A 17,186-nucleotide genomic window follows, 5' to 3' on the forward strand; every position below is an offset into this window, starting at 1 on the left:
TATCATTCTCGCTTTGTTTCGGAAAGTCTTTATTGCAATTCAGAAGTGGTGGATCAGTTGGATGCAGCCATAACAGAAAGGTGCAGTGAGCCCGAGATTTACAGAAGGAGAAAGAAGTGATTGAGTTAGCTTTGGAAACTAATAGCTGTCTTCATTTGTTAGCAGTGAATGAAGATGTTTGTGTCAATCGTCCTTCTGTCCAACCTCAGGCTTCTTCCATTGCTTTCCATCCAGATATTGATCATTGTCTCCCCATCAACCACTCCCTCCCAATGCTTCATATCTCACCTGGCTTCCTACACTCCTCTTTAGGATTCTAAAACCTTCAGCCTCCTTATTTGTTTTCTGTATTTTTTCCCACAATTATCTTTACTCCCAATCCATGTTTTGATGAACACACCTCTTCTCTAAGCTTCAACCTCCTCTCATCACTAACAAATAATTTGCCACTTTAAGCACTTCACCAGATTCAACCATTACTACATTTTTTTTCTTTCTTCTTAAACATGGTGTCACACAAAGTCACCGTTATTGACACATTCAGAATTCCTCTCACACTTAGCATCTTACATGAAAGATGTGAAAAACACAATAGTGACCCCTTGAGGCACAGCGTACATTACCAACAGTAAAGATAACCTTTAACTTGATTGTTTCTACTAGCATTTTTAGTCATTTACTGCCACAGTACTGAAGTGTAACACGCTCACTCGCACTCTTCACCTCTGTCTTTGTGCTTTCTATTTAATATTCTTTATTTTGTATTCCATTCATTCCACTATCCATATCTAAACTCGCTCATTAAATTTGGCAGACTAAAATGCAAAGTAGAAACCAACCCTGCATGGAAAGCCCCTCCATTACAATATTTAATATTCAGAATGTATAAAATAATAAAGACATGACACAAAAACTGAACTTCATTTATCTACAAGCAAGAGCTTAGAGGTATAACTTTGAAATCCGAATGAGCATGGGAAAGGGGCTATATAAATAACATGTACTACTACTGTTTATTACAATGAATGTTTTTATTGTCAGCAAAAATTTATGCTACTGTTTACCATTTCTGTCTTATGGCACAACTACAACATTTGTCAGTAAACAGGGCTTATAGCTCCAGGCTTCAGATCCCATTCTTGGCACCGCGTATGCCAGCTTGCATGTTCTCTTAACGTCTTTTCTGCATCCATTCCAAAAACACGTGGGCTAAGTTTACTAGAGACTCTAAATGTGCCCGGCGTGTGTGGCTGTGCCTCATAATGAAAATGTTGCTGCCTTGTCTGCCTCGATGGATCCTGAACTGGATTACGGTGGTTTGATCATGGATGAAACTCTTAACTTTTATTGATAACACAATCTGTTTGGCATTACTTAAAAAACTGTAGCCTTCAGTTCCCATGTAATATGAACTAATACTCCAAAAATGACACAACTGCATCATACTGTGTGTTTTTTTTTAATCCTGCTACAATTTTGCTTTGATACGGTATCTTAATATCAAAAGTATTGTTGCAGAAACTGAACTTCATTCACAGTTAAAATGACTTGATGAAACGAATAGAACAGCAGTGTGTCCTCTCACAACAAAAACGAGAGAAAAGAAATTAAAAAATAATTTCTACCTCAGTCCAATATAGCTTATAATGCTGTCTTCCCCTTAGTTGATAATTTACAGCAAATATAGCATTAAATTATGAGTTACATGTTATCTTTTATAAAGTGCATGCTGTGTACTGTAAGTTATTTTATTAATAATTTCTTTTAGCAATTTGAACACAACTCACTGTACTTGCTTCCTCTTTGCATTTTTGTATTATTTAAAAAGGTTGTAGCACCCGACTTGACCATAATGGTTATTTTAATTCTCCTGACTGCAAAGGTGCCTCTTGCATGTGGAAATTTTCAAATTAAAATGAAAAAATATAGCACTGATAAAGATCAATCGCTACAATCACACGAGCTATCGTATGCAAGCTTTTACATTCAATTTTTACATGAGCAAGTCAAGCGAAGCAGAAGATTGATCTATGTTTGTTATCTGAGTGTTTGATTCATGGCAACTGGAATAAACATAAAATGTAAGGCAGCATTTTGCAAAGCATTTAAAATTAAATAAAAAATAAAAAACTGGAGTAGTAAGACAAGATACAATAATCCAACAAAATGTGCTAATATTCATCTCTCAAGACAGATAACTAAATACTATTGAACTTGTGCTCAACCTGCTTAGACTTATAGTTGTGTGAAAAGCTTTAAAATGCTTTAATGTAATTTAGAGAAACAATTAACAATTAATGTAACAATATGGCACAGAATTTTACAAATAGTAATGGTCACATTTAGAGCTTCAGAATAATCATTATATACTGTAGTAGTTAGTGGAGATTAAGCTGGTAGAGATTAAGCAGTGACATGACACAAGCCTTCAGATTTATGAAGGGAATTGGCATGGTAGCCCCCTGCTTTTACTTTAAAATGAGTTCTTTGAGTGGAAAACATGGACAAAGATCTAAATGTGTTAAATAAAAATTTCAAACAAATATTAGAAAGTCTTTTCTTTGCACAGAGAATCACAGACACATGGAGCAGATCAGCAAGGACTTCAGGGACCTTCAAAATTTGTCTCAATCTTATTTTGGAGAAATGGCCTGAACAGATTGATGAGATCTGTTGAACTGAATGGCCTGTTCTTGTCAAAGCTGTACTAATGTTCTGTACTGAATACCATGCAAAGTTGTTTTATAAGAGCAAGTGAAATGTAAGCAGTGAAATTTGCATACTGTATTTCAACAACAGAGGAACTAAAAGCTCAAGTACAGTTATTTATTCAGGGCCACATAGTGAGCAAGTGCTGGGATTAAACCAGCCTCCTTATGGTTCAATCTCAGTGACTGACCATCACTAATTGGTCTGATGATCTAATACTATACTGTATAATTATTTATATTAAGATAAGTATACTAAACAAGCAAGTAAAATTAACTTAATTAATGTTAGTAAGAATCAATCTTCATCAGAAAGTCACAGTTTCAGATTTAGTCCTTGACTTAGTATGTGCAGTGAAAGCTCTTAACCTGCTTGTGATGAAAATGTGAGAATAACCATTTTTGGTATCTGGAATTCTATCTATAAACCACTTTGGAATGATTTTTAGTATGATATGATTTGTATGATATGAATGAAATGCAAAAAAACAACATATGAAATATAGGCTATTCAACAAATACAAATTAGATAAAAAACAGAAACATTTATACACCAGTATGCAAGAACTCCACTCTTGTCTATTTCTTCTATCCTTCCAAGCTCTGCCCAGCCATTGCTAAGTGCTAGTGGGTATATTGGAATTTAACAAGCATACAGACTCAAGTTTCTCATGGAGTTTTTGATATATGATTAACCAGACAGCTTTCAATCTTCCATTTCTACTACAAACTGAATATATTAAAGGCAAGATCACAGGCAGGTATAAACAGAAAATCTGATGATAACAAGCTGACCAATATACTAGTAGAATTAATTCCTAGGTATGAACAGAAACATTTTTATGAAAGTAACAAGGAAAGTGTAGCCTAAATGTGAAAGCCTGAATATAAGCCATTTACAGCTAACAACGGGACTCTCCTGCAAGACTCAGCATCTTGAACTATGCATGTACTCTGGGCAGGGTACTTGACTACTCCCCGTTCCCTTGTGATTTGTATCTTCTTCCAATTTTAAAAAAAGTGGAGAAAAGTGCATAGTAGAAGATAAAGATGAATGACTGCTGTTGAAATAAAACATACATAACCGGTATGAATATCGTAGCAAAAAGTTAGGAGCTTCATTAATAAATGAGGAATATTATTCTGTTTCCAAATTTTTATTTACAGCCACACAGCAAATCAGATGAAGACGTATGCAACATGAAATGTAACATGTATTGTTCTCTATCTGTTGAAGTTGTGTTTACATGTTTTGTATCCTGCAAAATGCACAGCTTAGCTTTCCCTGCCTACAATAAAGATCACATTACTTGTCAAAAATACATAGTCAACTTAAAGATGGCAGAAAAAAGATTTGACTGTGAAGGTTGTCGTAGGAATCTAATAGCCATTAGTTAAATCTAAAATTGGATCTACTCTGCTTCTTTCTCTTCACACTCCATTGTAGTCAGAGCACAGCAGCACAAATTCAACCACAGGGCAATTGGGTATTAGTGGCCTGAAAATTCAAAACTTAATCCTCTCGACACCCAGATGACCAACTTGTATCCTTTGTATTCAGTGGGATGTCTGCTAAAGCTGACAATAAGAAAGTGCCCATAGTTGCTGATTCCATGGTACAGAATATTAAAATTCCAAATTTTGTAAATCAGAAGTTAGCCTAGATCATATGATTTGTGACTTTGTACGACTCTGTCTGTTATATTTGACTGGGGATCCCACAGAGGTTTATTTTCTTCAGGAGTGCTACTGACTAAAGTTTTTCTTTTCCTCTCCTCCATGGTTGACTTGCCATTTCTCAATTGTAATGTTAACAGAATGACATTTTTCATGATTTATGTGTGTTAAGTATATCAAAATGGCTATTATGTTGTACTGTCTGTCCAGCTCATTTTGGGTGCTGCAAATACTGCATAGTTTCATTACGTTTGCCATTGCTTTATAACTATATGTTTATCCTAGCATCCTGATCCTGTGCTTAAACTGAACTGAATTGAACTGAATACCTTGGCATATTACTCCTAGTACTTCTAGAGCAGGTACCAATGTCTGGTCAGTGGGGCATATTTTGGTATGACTAATGAAGGATGGTTACAACCATGCTTGATCCAAACTAGTTCATTTTACTCTGTGTTACTCAGCACATTTAATTCAGTTGAGGTTATGACTCTTTGGCCCTCCATCCGCATGATACTAAAGCTCCATGTTCACTGCACTTAAATAGCAATGTCACTGGTAATGATATTTACATGGAGTGCTAAAGAAATTTGCTTTTCAAAATTAAAGGTACATGTTTTTTATTTAGTTCATGGAGTATATTTTCAGTTGAAAGACCAGCTAACAGTCATTTCAAGAATTTGAGTTATACATTTTGAACCAAATGTAAAATGAAAAGCTCTGTCTAATAAAATAAAAACACAAAGTGTTCGCTAAATAATGACTTCTACAGTGACAAATTCAATTATGTGCACTTTGAGGTGCTTTGGTTGATCAGCAGTGAGCATTACAAGTTTCTTTTTCAGAAACAATTTAATTTTCTTGCTGTGTGCAAAAAGCTGGAATAGCAGGAAAGGCCTATTGTGCTTTAGAGGAAGTGCATCTGCAGAGTTCTCCTGAAGTCTTTTTCATTAATTTATTAGGTATTCATCATTTTAGTTTACTCCGGTGGTAGATTTTTCCATTTCATGCTCAGTTTTTTTTTTTCCAATTCAATGGCTATATATTTAAGGTTACACACATTTTTTTTTTATTGCGGTTATGCAGAAACATGTAAGCTACATACTCTGTAAACCGAAGATAACATATTTAAAATGTTAGAATTATTCAAAAGCTTACATCTCCCTTGCTAATTCTGTGGAAAACATATGCTAATATAATACATTTTCAATTTAAATGTATTAAATTACATCTAATTTATAGACATAAAACACCATTTTTTTTAAAAAAAGTAAAACTAATGCTTTATGATATTCAGATATTGTACAATGTAAAAGAATACACATTTGAAGAGTGGGACAAAGGTGGACCTCTAAGGAAAATAATGCATCGTTTCTCTAAAGAGAATATTTAATCTGTCAATCCACTATACTCTGTTATGCACAGTGTTGAGTACAACTGGTCCATTTTGTTAATTATTTGAAAAGAACTTTGCCATTTTGCTTCAGTACACTATTTAACCATTAGCTAAAGTAAATGTCATCGCAAGTCTTCTAAGTGGTTTAGGAGGTACAGTATGTAGAAAATGAGTGAGTGCAAATGAAGGACAAATGCACAGCACCCTACAAGAACAGAAAAATATGATCCAGCCCTGGACAATGAAATGGCACAGAGGGGACTATGGATAGGGTACTTGACTACTTCATGCCTCCTTGTGATTTGCACCTTCTTCCAAGAAAGAACAAAAGTGCAGAGTAGAAGATACAGGCAAATGACTGATTACACAATCTTGTTGAAATCGAAAATGCATAATTGGGATGAATATTGTGTAGCAAAACACTTAGGATGTTCATTAATTAATTAGGAATATTTTTTCTGTTTCCAAATTTTCATTTATATCTAGTGTTGGCCGCCCAAGCAGCAATCAGAAAAAAGATAACTGAAGTTGAGCCCTAAACATGTACATGTCTGGATCACTGGCAAAATAAGCGTTTTCTGTTTTAGGAAACATTAAGCAGCACTATATGACCTGTCGCCGAAAGATTATATCAGTAAAGAAGAAGAGATAAAATGCATCTGCTTTTCATTAGGTTGACTGATATGAGCACAGGGGTATGGCGACTGTTTCATTTCTTGCACCCACGGCTACTGGGGCAGGTTCTGGCCCATGCAACCCTTCATTAGATTAAGTGGGTTGCTCAACGAAGAATAAATATGTCACCCTTTTGTACAAAACAGCCAACTCTTTATTGACCTCTTTCATAGCAAACAAGCTGGTTTTCAAGTATGTCACACTAAACATATACACCTAATCAGTACTTATTTAAAATGTTGAGGAAAAAAGCAGTGGAATGTTTGAAAGAAAGTAGATTTCTAAAAAAATAAAATAAATGTGTATATATATATATATATATATATATATATATATATATATATATATATATATATATATATATATATATATATATATATATATATATACTACAGTTTGTAAACTCTTTTGGGACTCCCCCCAATGGGATGACACACCGAAAAGTGTCCTGAAGCTCAATCACCGCGTCTGTGGTAAAAAGCAAACTGGTTGCCCTGGCTCCCAGCACTGTAAACCTGCTGTTGATGGGTGACCTAAGGAACATTAAGGAACTGCAGAGAACAGTATTACTTGGCCATTAACCTGGCCATGACCCTACCTGTTTGCTGTGTTGCTACAACAAATAACCATGCTATTCCTGTTTCAAGCTGAATAAAGATGGTTTATCTAAAGTACTGAGACTCAGCCTTGTGTTTTGGGGTGCAAGACAGGGACTGACATGTCACAATACAGGGTGGTCCAGATCTAATTATGCAATTTTCATTACGCTATAACTTATTAAGTTTATTACATAGAGAATTCACAAAAAAATCTTTTTGTTGCCGATAGATGGCAGCACCTGCCCTGCATTCCAAAATGGCGGGGAGACAGTTGTCAGTTGAGCAGCGGGTGCGATGTGTTCACCTTTTCATAATTGCATAATTAAATCTGGACCACCCTGTATATATATATATATATATATATATATATATATTTGTGTCATGCATGTGTGCCTGAGGATCACTTTCCTGACTCTGCTGAAATAATCATGTATGAGGGGGGACACTGTTGCTAACTGCATCTTCTCTTTCTACTACAGTTCTGAGAAGGTGTACAAGAAAGACAGCTGGCATCACCCACAGTGCCCAGTGCAGATTCTACCTCTTCAGTTCCATAAAAATGGGTGATCACAGGAAGTTGGTGGAGCATTTTAACCATGCCTTCAATGAGAACTGAATTAACAATGTTGAATCTTTATTTTGAAAGATTAGCAGACTGATTAAAGTTGACTTTTCTTTGTTCGAAGAGCACTAGCTTTTCTCTTGTGACAGTTAAATGGGGTAGCCTGGCTGGCGCCCAATATTCTTTCAGGCTTAACTGTTCACCAAGTCTCCCTCTCTCTCTCTCTCTCTCTCTCTATATATATATATATAATATACATTGTATACTGTATATACTCGTGTTTAATTTCTCCCGTGGATAAGTCAAGGCTTGATTTTACTCTATAATTCCTGCCATTTTTTTAATGTATTGTGCCTATGTGACCACACGGTAATACTCAAACTATTCCGAAGCAACGTTTGCACTGTTTTGTGTTTTTTGTATCTCACACCCTCATACATCTTTATCATAAAAACATCCTTTATCGTCGTTGAAATGGCGAAAGAAACTGGTAACTGTGCTGCTGCAACAAAATTCGACGTGTCTGAGAAAATGGTATGAGATTGGAGGAAGCAAGAAGATGTAAAAAAAATATATATACTGGACACTAGGGGTTGCCCCGTTGAACCCACCAGACAGATGTCCCAGACACACATGTAAAAGCATCAGAAGATTTGTTTAATATTTTTCTTCAATAAATAGTGCACCAAGCACCGCACAATCCACAATTCTTCAATAAATACAATAACAATAATCACTAACAATCTTCCACTCCCAGGAGCTCCGTCCTCTACCACCCAACTCCGGCTCAATCTGCTGGTGTTTCCCACAATCCTTTATAGTCCATGACCCGGAAGTATTTTGACTCCGGGTTAAATGCCTTCTTCAGGTGCCCTGGAAGTACTGCAGGTTTCTGTCCTCATGACTCCTACGTACTTCCGGGTTAATGTCGTGATAATGTTCCCCTGGGTCTTGGTGAGCTCCCCCTGGCGGCACCCAATTGGGCTGAAGAACCGGACTCCATGTCCCATGCTGCCCTGCGCGAATCCAGGGAACCATTTCCATCAATGGGAGCTGCCATCTAGCGTCCCGAGGGATGTAGTGCTGTAAAAAGGCTCTTTCTTCCAGTTGAGGGACGTCCTGGCCAGACTGAAACACCGGCCGTCCATCACAATATATAGGTTTCAAGACCCGACTTATATGCGATTATATACCGTATATATAAATGTATATATAAATGTATATATTTATTGTGTCCTGCAGGGGGTGCACCATCCACCCAAACCCGACACTGGCAAACACCAGGCACATGTTTATTTCACACGGGAAACGCTTTCCAAATGTACCACTCAGCAGCACAGTACAAAGCAAAAAGCTCAAGAAACAGTACTTTCTTTTCTTCTTGTCTCTCTCTCTGTCTCTCGTCCTCCACTCCTCCTTCTCTGGCAAACTTAATTTTCCATCTTCCCTACTCTGGCTCCCATGTAGTGGCAGCTGGCTCCTTTTATCCTGGCACCCAGGAGTACTTCCTGTGTCCCGACAGGGTGGTCTGGAAACACTTCCAGGTAAGGCGGAAGCCTGACAAAGAAAGGCTCTGCAGCCCCTGCAGCACCCCCTGAACCCAATAGGGCTGTCCAAAACTGCAATTCTTATGAAGCCCTGAAGGAATTGGTGGTGATGTAGCTACCCAGAGGGGCTGCCACCTAGTGATCCAGGGGAGATAATGCTCTGTGCACAAAAATTGTTGCAGGTCCTGGCTGTCCGTGACTATATCTAACACACAAACACTCAGGGTAATTCCTGAAATTTACTTGATACTCCTACTGTCCATCTTATCCTCAGCAGTGCAAATGGGAGAGTTATTTTTTAAAACTTACCATATGCCACGTTTGGTTTCAGAGAAAGGTTTTGTCAGGCAAGGCTAGACTGAGGATGCTGGAGATGAGTTAACTAATGGCTGGCATGATCTGTTAGAGGTTGCTACAAAAATAGAAAAAAAAAACAAAGGGCAGATTTTGTGCAAGGGATGCTTCAAACAAAAACCATTAAGGCAGTCAGAGGATGGCTGCAGAGCACTTAGAGAACTTTCACCCACTGCTGAAACATGAAGAGGTCTGCTTTCTGTAACTGAATGTAATTAAATTTTAAAAAATCAGCAAAGCAGGCATGTGGTGTTCTGCTTACTATACAGAAAAGAAACCAACGGGTGATTATCCCAACCCCAAAACTTGACTTGAGTGTGACACCGCTGTTTTTAAACAGTTCAGTATCTTAGTGTGAAAGAGAATATATAGCCAATTGTTGTTAGAGTGTGTCTGAATCCAGGAATTTGTCAGGGTGCTTTACTCTTTCCATGCCACAAGCTTGTGTGTGTTAAATTTACTGCAGAATCTAAACTGAGGTGCCAGAATTTGTTCTGTAAATTGATTGCACCCGGTGACCTCAATGTTGTTAGGGTAAGTCTCTGCAACCCTCAACTAGACTAGTGGGTTACAAAACTGACAAACAGAGAAGATCTTCTAGGCTGCTGGTTTGAATGTGAATATAAACAATAAGGCATGAGCATCCACCAATAACACTTTCCATTTAATTAGATGCTTTCATAATTCTCTTTTGTTAATTTGTAAGAAAAACCTGGAGGACAGAATACGTACTTGATCACATATATCATTGCCGAATCAACTTTATCGAAGCTGTCATTATGGCAGCAACCTTTTATTTAATATACTGGGCTCTGCGGTTACTCAATATTTGGTCATGATGTATGCAGGAAAGCCTTGAGAGATCAAAATTACAAGAATGGCTTTACCTTCCACAAAACTGTAGTGGTGCGACTTTCTCTGGCCTGAAATGCCAGAGCGTCAAGCCAGTTGTAGTGCACCTGGTGAATGGATAAGCATCAAAGTGAAAAGGTACTCTTATTTACTAGTCTGGTTATCCTGTACCTTCACTTTTAAAAACACAAAGTCCATGACATTTACTTTGTGAAGGAGAACCTGACCTACTTTTTCGCTCTGGCGATACTGGTATGCTTCGGTGCTCTTGTAATTTCTCATTTTTGCTCCATTCATGCCAAGAGAAAGAGCAAGTTAATTAAAAATATCCCTGTACATGACTTGTGGCCTCCCAGTTTGTCAGCTGATGTGGATTTGGGACCATTCCTCCATTCGATCTTAATAAATTCATGGAAATGAGCTCCCATGCCAGCTCCATTTTTACTGTTCTGCCATCTCAATCTGGAAATTCTAACAGTAAATGATGAAGGCATTTCCAGAAAGATCAGAGGTTGTGTATAAGGTGGATAAATCAATGAAAATTGAATGTGTACTCTCCTAATCCTCCAGTTGAATGTAACTACACTGCTCTATACTCCCTATGTCATTATAATCTTTTTTATTAAACATTTTTAACACTACACTGTAATACAGTATATCTATCCCTGTAATACATTACATTTATCCCTAGGAAACAAAATGCAACCTCGCACAGATTTGTGTCTTTAACTTATTAGTGATGCAGCACATAAAGACTGAAGATCATTTTGAGTTTTTTCTCTTTAGGCAGATTTAAGTAATGATGTTAGTTGTTTTACACCAGCTATCAGTGTGGAGCTGGAAAAAAACAACATGACCCGTCTAACTGTGAATACTTACAGACTAACAAGTAAATATTTATTTGGATCAAAAAAAAGGTATTAACTTTAAAAAGCATATTTTTTATGTGATTTTTCTTTTCTGTTGGCTTGCAAACACACAATTTGTTCTAAACAGTGTTTTCTAAAGCAGGATGTTGTCATTACCTGTTTCAGGGCGAAAAAAAGAAATCAAACCCATTCATTTCTGTATCTGACTGCATGCCAAAAAACTCTCTTTGTGTTAGGAGCGGGGTAGCATTTTAGAGACTTTGTTAAAATGTTTAGCTGGATTTAGCTACAGCTGTACACTTTTTTTTTATTGATCTGGGTGGCTGATATGTGCTGAAGGACATTAGCATTTGGATGCCTACATTTCCACTTAATACAAAATTCAAAGTAACAAAACATCCAAGAACAAAAACAGGATGTGTTTAAAACATTTCATATGATATGCTTCTTTGAGCACAATGCTTCACTCCTAATTTAAAGCACTTAATAAATTACATTTCCTGCAAGGAAGTTGCTTTATTAAAAAAGGCAGCTCTTATTCTCAGACGTTATCTCGAGACACCTGTAATCTAACGAGCTTTGTCCATTTTCAAAGAATACTCATACGTGCATGGCTGAGTGCACATAAGCTCGCTTTCGTCTAGCTGGTAAAAGCATCTGTTAGGCATGACTCAAAAGCTTGTTTGATGTATGTTACCCTTATGTTCAGGAGGAAAAAAAAGAAAGAAGAAGAAAAAAAGACAATGGAGCAAATTTTAACCAGCATTTTCTTTATTCAATCCTGTATCAGATTTATTCAATTTAAAAGGCAACACACAAAAAGTGATGACAAGCCAGCGGGTGATGTTTCATTCAGATTTTGACAAGACAACAAGGGCAAGTCAAAATAGAAGCAAACAAATATCCGGGAACAGACAGCAGATCTAGTGCTTTGAAGCAGCTGAAATGTTTAGCATAGGAAACAACTAATTAGATATGAGATGTGTATCTGTGATTTTTCTTTAATTTTTTTTTCTTTGTTTCTAATTAGATCTTTTTTAGGATATGATGTCGGAGAAAAAAGGATGTGAGCAAAGTGCCGCAGGAAGTTTGAAGTCTGGATGGATGATACTTTACTGTGGGAGTGGGAAAGAGATGTGTTTAAGGTATTCATCTGCAAAAGGGGGACATCAGTGTAATTTATAAGTTAATGTGCTCGGAAGGAAAACTGAGGAGACAGCAATGCTCGAGTGTGTCTGCAAGACTAAGTAGCATTTCCATTGCATAATGTGCATTACAGACAAAGCAGAATAAATTTTACTTACTTTTATAGCATCAACTTTCTGAAACCGCAAAATGATTACAAATATAATAATAGTGTTACCTTTGTTATTTTTTGAATGCCTTTGAATCTGCCTACTGTTATTTTGTTTTGTATCATAAGAACAAAGGCTGTTCCAGGAAAAGACAAACATAAGACCTAATTACAGCAAGCAGACTTAAATCTCTAAGGCATTGTATTCTGGACATTTATGTTTAGATCAACACTGCAGAGTTCTGTGTGAAATTCATAACAGCATGAAGTCATCTCTAAAAATAATCAGTGTGTGACTTTGCATGGCTTACAATGTATTGACAGTGATCTGCATTCAGGCATTAATTTATGTCTCATTTCCACACAGGTGCTTTGTCCTGCCTTTACAACAAGAACAAAAAGAAGGATTTATTATTAAGGGGTGAATCGCCCTAAAGCTGTTCTTTAGCTCATAACTGAACATAAAAGTCCAAACACCATGGCTATTCCCAATGGCAATTAAAGAAGCACCACACATGGACTTAAAGCCATTGTCAGGCATGTGTGTCTGAGGGACACCTCAAAGACTCATCCCAGGTATGTAACACCCGCTGGGGTGGAAAGGCACTGTTGCTGCTAACAGGCTTGTCTCTTTTTTCTTCTTTAGCCTAGAGAAGTTGCCACTTGAGGGTAACTGAACATGCCCTTTCCAGAGGGATGAGTATAAAAGGAGGATGCCTCACTAATGTCAACATCTCATTTGAACCCGAAACTCTCAGAAGGACAGAACTCCCCAGATCTTTTGAGTGTATTAATTGCTATAGTCATCAAGGCAATTTATGTCTAATTTCCATCAAACACCTATTTACTTTGTATGCCAGAAGAATAAAGTGGGTGACCCGTTTGGCACCACAACACTTCGTGAGGGCTATGAATATTTCTTCCCCCATCCACTCTACCATGCATGTATATTCTTACGTATGATTTACATTTGTAAATATTGTGCAGAGTTTCCATGGAACAGCACTTAATAGTTAAAATACACTCCAACATTTAATTTATACTGTAAATATTATCTTGTAACCAATGAGTATGTGTTGACAGTGAAACAAAAGACAGTGGGAGACAGTGGGCAAGGATAAAGGTCATTCTGAGGCCATATTTTATTGTGCTATAGAATTGTACTCCTGTCACTAGTCACTGGGGAACATGAAAGTAAGAATTTCATTGTACTGTGTACATGTGACAGTAAATTTGAACTCAAGCTTGAATTGACTATCTATTCTTGAAATATTTATCATTTACCATCTAATACATTTTGCACAGAAAGTATCATATATTAGAATAGTATTTTGTACTGGGGTGGGCCAGTGGTAGCACTGCTGCCTCGCAGTAAGGGGACCTGGGTTTGCTTCCCGGATCCTCCCTGCATGGGTTTCCTCCGGGTGCTCCGGTTTCCTCTCACAGTCCAAAGACATGCAGGTTAGGTGCATTGGTAATCCTAAATTGTCCCTAGTGTATGTGCCCTGCAGTAGGCTGGCGCCCTGCCCAGGGATTTGTTCCTGCCTTGCGCCCTGTGTTGGCTGGGATTGGCTGCAGCAGACCCCCGTGACCCTGTGTTAGGATATAGCAGGTTGGATGATGACTGACTGATGATGACTGATTTTGAGTCTTAGCCTGGACACTGTATGTGCAAAATGAAAGAGTTATATATTAATAGAGGTCCCTAAATTGGACCAGTGAAAGTGCACCATGAGATGGATTGGTGTCCCATAAAGGGCTGCTTCCTGCCTTGTCCCCAGGGTTCATTCAGAATCCTTTTTGGTTATTTGAAGATGTGGTTGAATACAAATGGATTTCTTTACTAAGTGCCGCATGATTAAACTATCAAAACCAGCTGATTCTGCCTTGCTGACTTTTTTGCATCTTATCCCCAACACACTGCCCCTTTATTGCATTATGTCCTTTTTATGTTCACATGAGATACCGTTTCCTTATTAAAACAGTGCAGAACCCACTGTTGTTAAATGAAGGAAAACACAAGAAATTCTGCCCAACTAAATGTCCATATTATATTAGTAACCTCACATACTGTAATTAAAGCCTTTAACACATTGAATCTGCACCCTGCTGTACATTAAGCACTTGGCCTGTGGCTACACACCATAGCAACTATAAAATAAAACAATGAACCTGAAATAGTGCTCTATAGATTCAGAATGCATTTAATTGCTGAAAATAAATAGTGCTCTGAGCTACTGATGAAAGTTGATTGGTGTCAAGAAAATAGAAGTCTTAGATTAAACAAATGTTAAAAGTTTTTTACGTAACAGACCCCCGTGACCTGATCCATATCAAATGTGCATGATATTTTGAGGCTGTACAGCACTCTCATGCATCCTGACCAGCTATCATTAGAATGAAAATCCAAGTCCAAAGCACACACAACCATAAGCACGCACTCATACTCCAGCAAACTCACACAACAGAAGATCTTTGACCTTTATGAAGATACTAGAGTGTCAGCATTAATTCTTTCCCAAAATTGGGGAACCATGTACATACCACAAAGATGGCACTGCTATCTAGATTCTATACACTAAGGTATTCAAATTTACTTTGATCTTAATGCCCTGCCTAACGTCTGATGTATTTAATCACTTAAGCTAAATTAGAATAGGATTTCTGAAATGTTCTGTGTTAATAGTAACAAAGCAAAACCACATGCACAAATCAATCTAACCTGCATTGAGCATTTCATTTTATGTTCATTGCAAAATGTGCAGATCTATGACTCAAAAGAGAAGGCATGGTGCACCAACAGCAAAGGGCTTTAAATGTACTAGATGTCCTTTCAAAGTCCCATTCATTGAATTAATCACATAAGTGAGAAAATGTAACCGGATACTGTACTAGCTGTAAATGAAAAAGCAATGAATACATAAGCTGTATTTCAGTAAATTAAAAAAAACTGAAAACACAATTTTCTTTGTTATCAGCCTGGTTGTATAATTTGCGTAAAAAAGATTGTAATCTATATATATTCTATTCTATATACAGTATATATATATATATATTCTATATTCTTTTCATAAATTACTTTTTACATTTCTTTTTTCAGAATGGGGAACTGATGCAGGTTTTTCAAATGAGTTTGACTTGAATTCCAATAACACGCTACGTAGACCTGTGCATTAAAACTGTGGTTTCTGTAAAAGAATATCCTCATTAAAATATGTACAAACTTTAGCATTTTTTAATTCAAATCAAGATGAGAAGTTCATTAAAGAAGATAAATATTTCATTAGATGCTAAATAAAACAAAGAGAATTTTTGGCTTCTCTCAGCATAAAATTCCTTTGAAAGATTAATTAATACATGTAAATTATGCAAATTATGCCCATGCAAATATTTTATGAAGACAATTAAGGGAACCATTAATTACTGCCTTTTTTGCTTCAGTGAGATTCATTCATTTAATTTTAATTTCACTTTAACTGTTTTGATGTTTAATCTTGCAACAAAGAACTTTATCTTTTCTAGCAGGGTCATGCAAAACTCAGAAAACACGTCAAGTGGCAAGCAAGGAAGAATCAGGAATGATATTTTTCGGTGTTATGTCTAGTATCACCACACATTTATTACTAGATGTGCTCCCAGAAGCTGGGAGACTGCAAAACCAAACCGGCTCAATCTTGGAATAAGTTCAAATGCTGGAAAAGCAATTAATTTGCACTGGCTGTGTTAATATAGGAGAATTAGAAAGTGTGACACAAGACAAATAGAAATAATTAGTTCCCTAGAATGATGTTCTCATTAATATGATTTTTACTGTAGCAACGTGAAAATATTACACAGTGCAGCGGAAGGTGCGAATCAGTGTTGTTTACAGGCATCATTTTATGCTTTTCTTGCAGTGAGAGGAGAATTATTCAAGGATACTGAATGCACTTCATTTACAGTAAGGAGATAAACCATAAGGATGATAAACTTTGTATGCATGTTATTTCCTTGTCATCAAGATGCATTCAATGACTTAATCACGGCTGCAAACAAGCACTCATCCTCTCCCTTACTCAAGGAACAATCAAAACAGTGTATTAACTCAGGCACAGAGTCTAATAAAAAAGAAAAACATGAGGGCTTTGACATACCCAAGTTCAATTGCAATTGAAAGCATTTCTCTTTAGGATAGAATAAATAAATCACGCATTGACCATAGAAACACAAGAAACTAATTTACATTTTCATCTACTTGTGACTCTTATTAAAAGGATATACCTGAGTTACAAATAAACTTAACAGTTAACAAAATTATGACAAATTCTCCCTACGTTGTCAAAAAATATGCTGCTATTCCCAGTGGGATATGAAAGCTGGGGTTCATTTTGTTGTATTCACATCGATCAGTAATGTGACAGTGCTTCTGATTACTTGAATAAAAGGTGTTAAAAGACTGTTAACACTGAAACAGCGATCAACAATCATTGACAAATGGGGCTAATTTGGATAGATGCAATTGAAATACATTTTTCCACCTATTATATAAGTCACTGAGCTTGCAGAACAGTAAAGAATATTTTGTTTGTGGCAGAAAACAGCCCAGAATCTGACCTAAGAAAGGATTTCATTACTCTTCAAAAATAAAATTTTCATTACAGGCAATAATTACAA

General features: G+C 36.7%; 1 protein-coding gene across 9 annotated transcripts in view; it reads right to left on the minus strand.

The window, feature by feature from the left end:
• The window catches only part of LOC120523746 (dachshund homolog 1-like), a 435,056-nt gene that overhangs the window by 1,687 nt on the left and 416,183 nt on the right, over window positions 1-17,186 (minus strand). The gene's annotated exons all lie outside the window — the stretch shown is intronic.

This window comes from Polypterus senegalus, chromosome 2, assembly GCF_016835505.1.
Source record: "Polypterus senegalus isolate Bchr_013 chromosome 2, ASM1683550v1, whole genome shotgun sequence".
In the NCBI taxonomy this organism is placed as follows: domain Eukaryota; kingdom Metazoa; phylum Chordata; class Cladistia; order Polypteriformes; family Polypteridae; genus Polypterus; species Polypterus senegalus.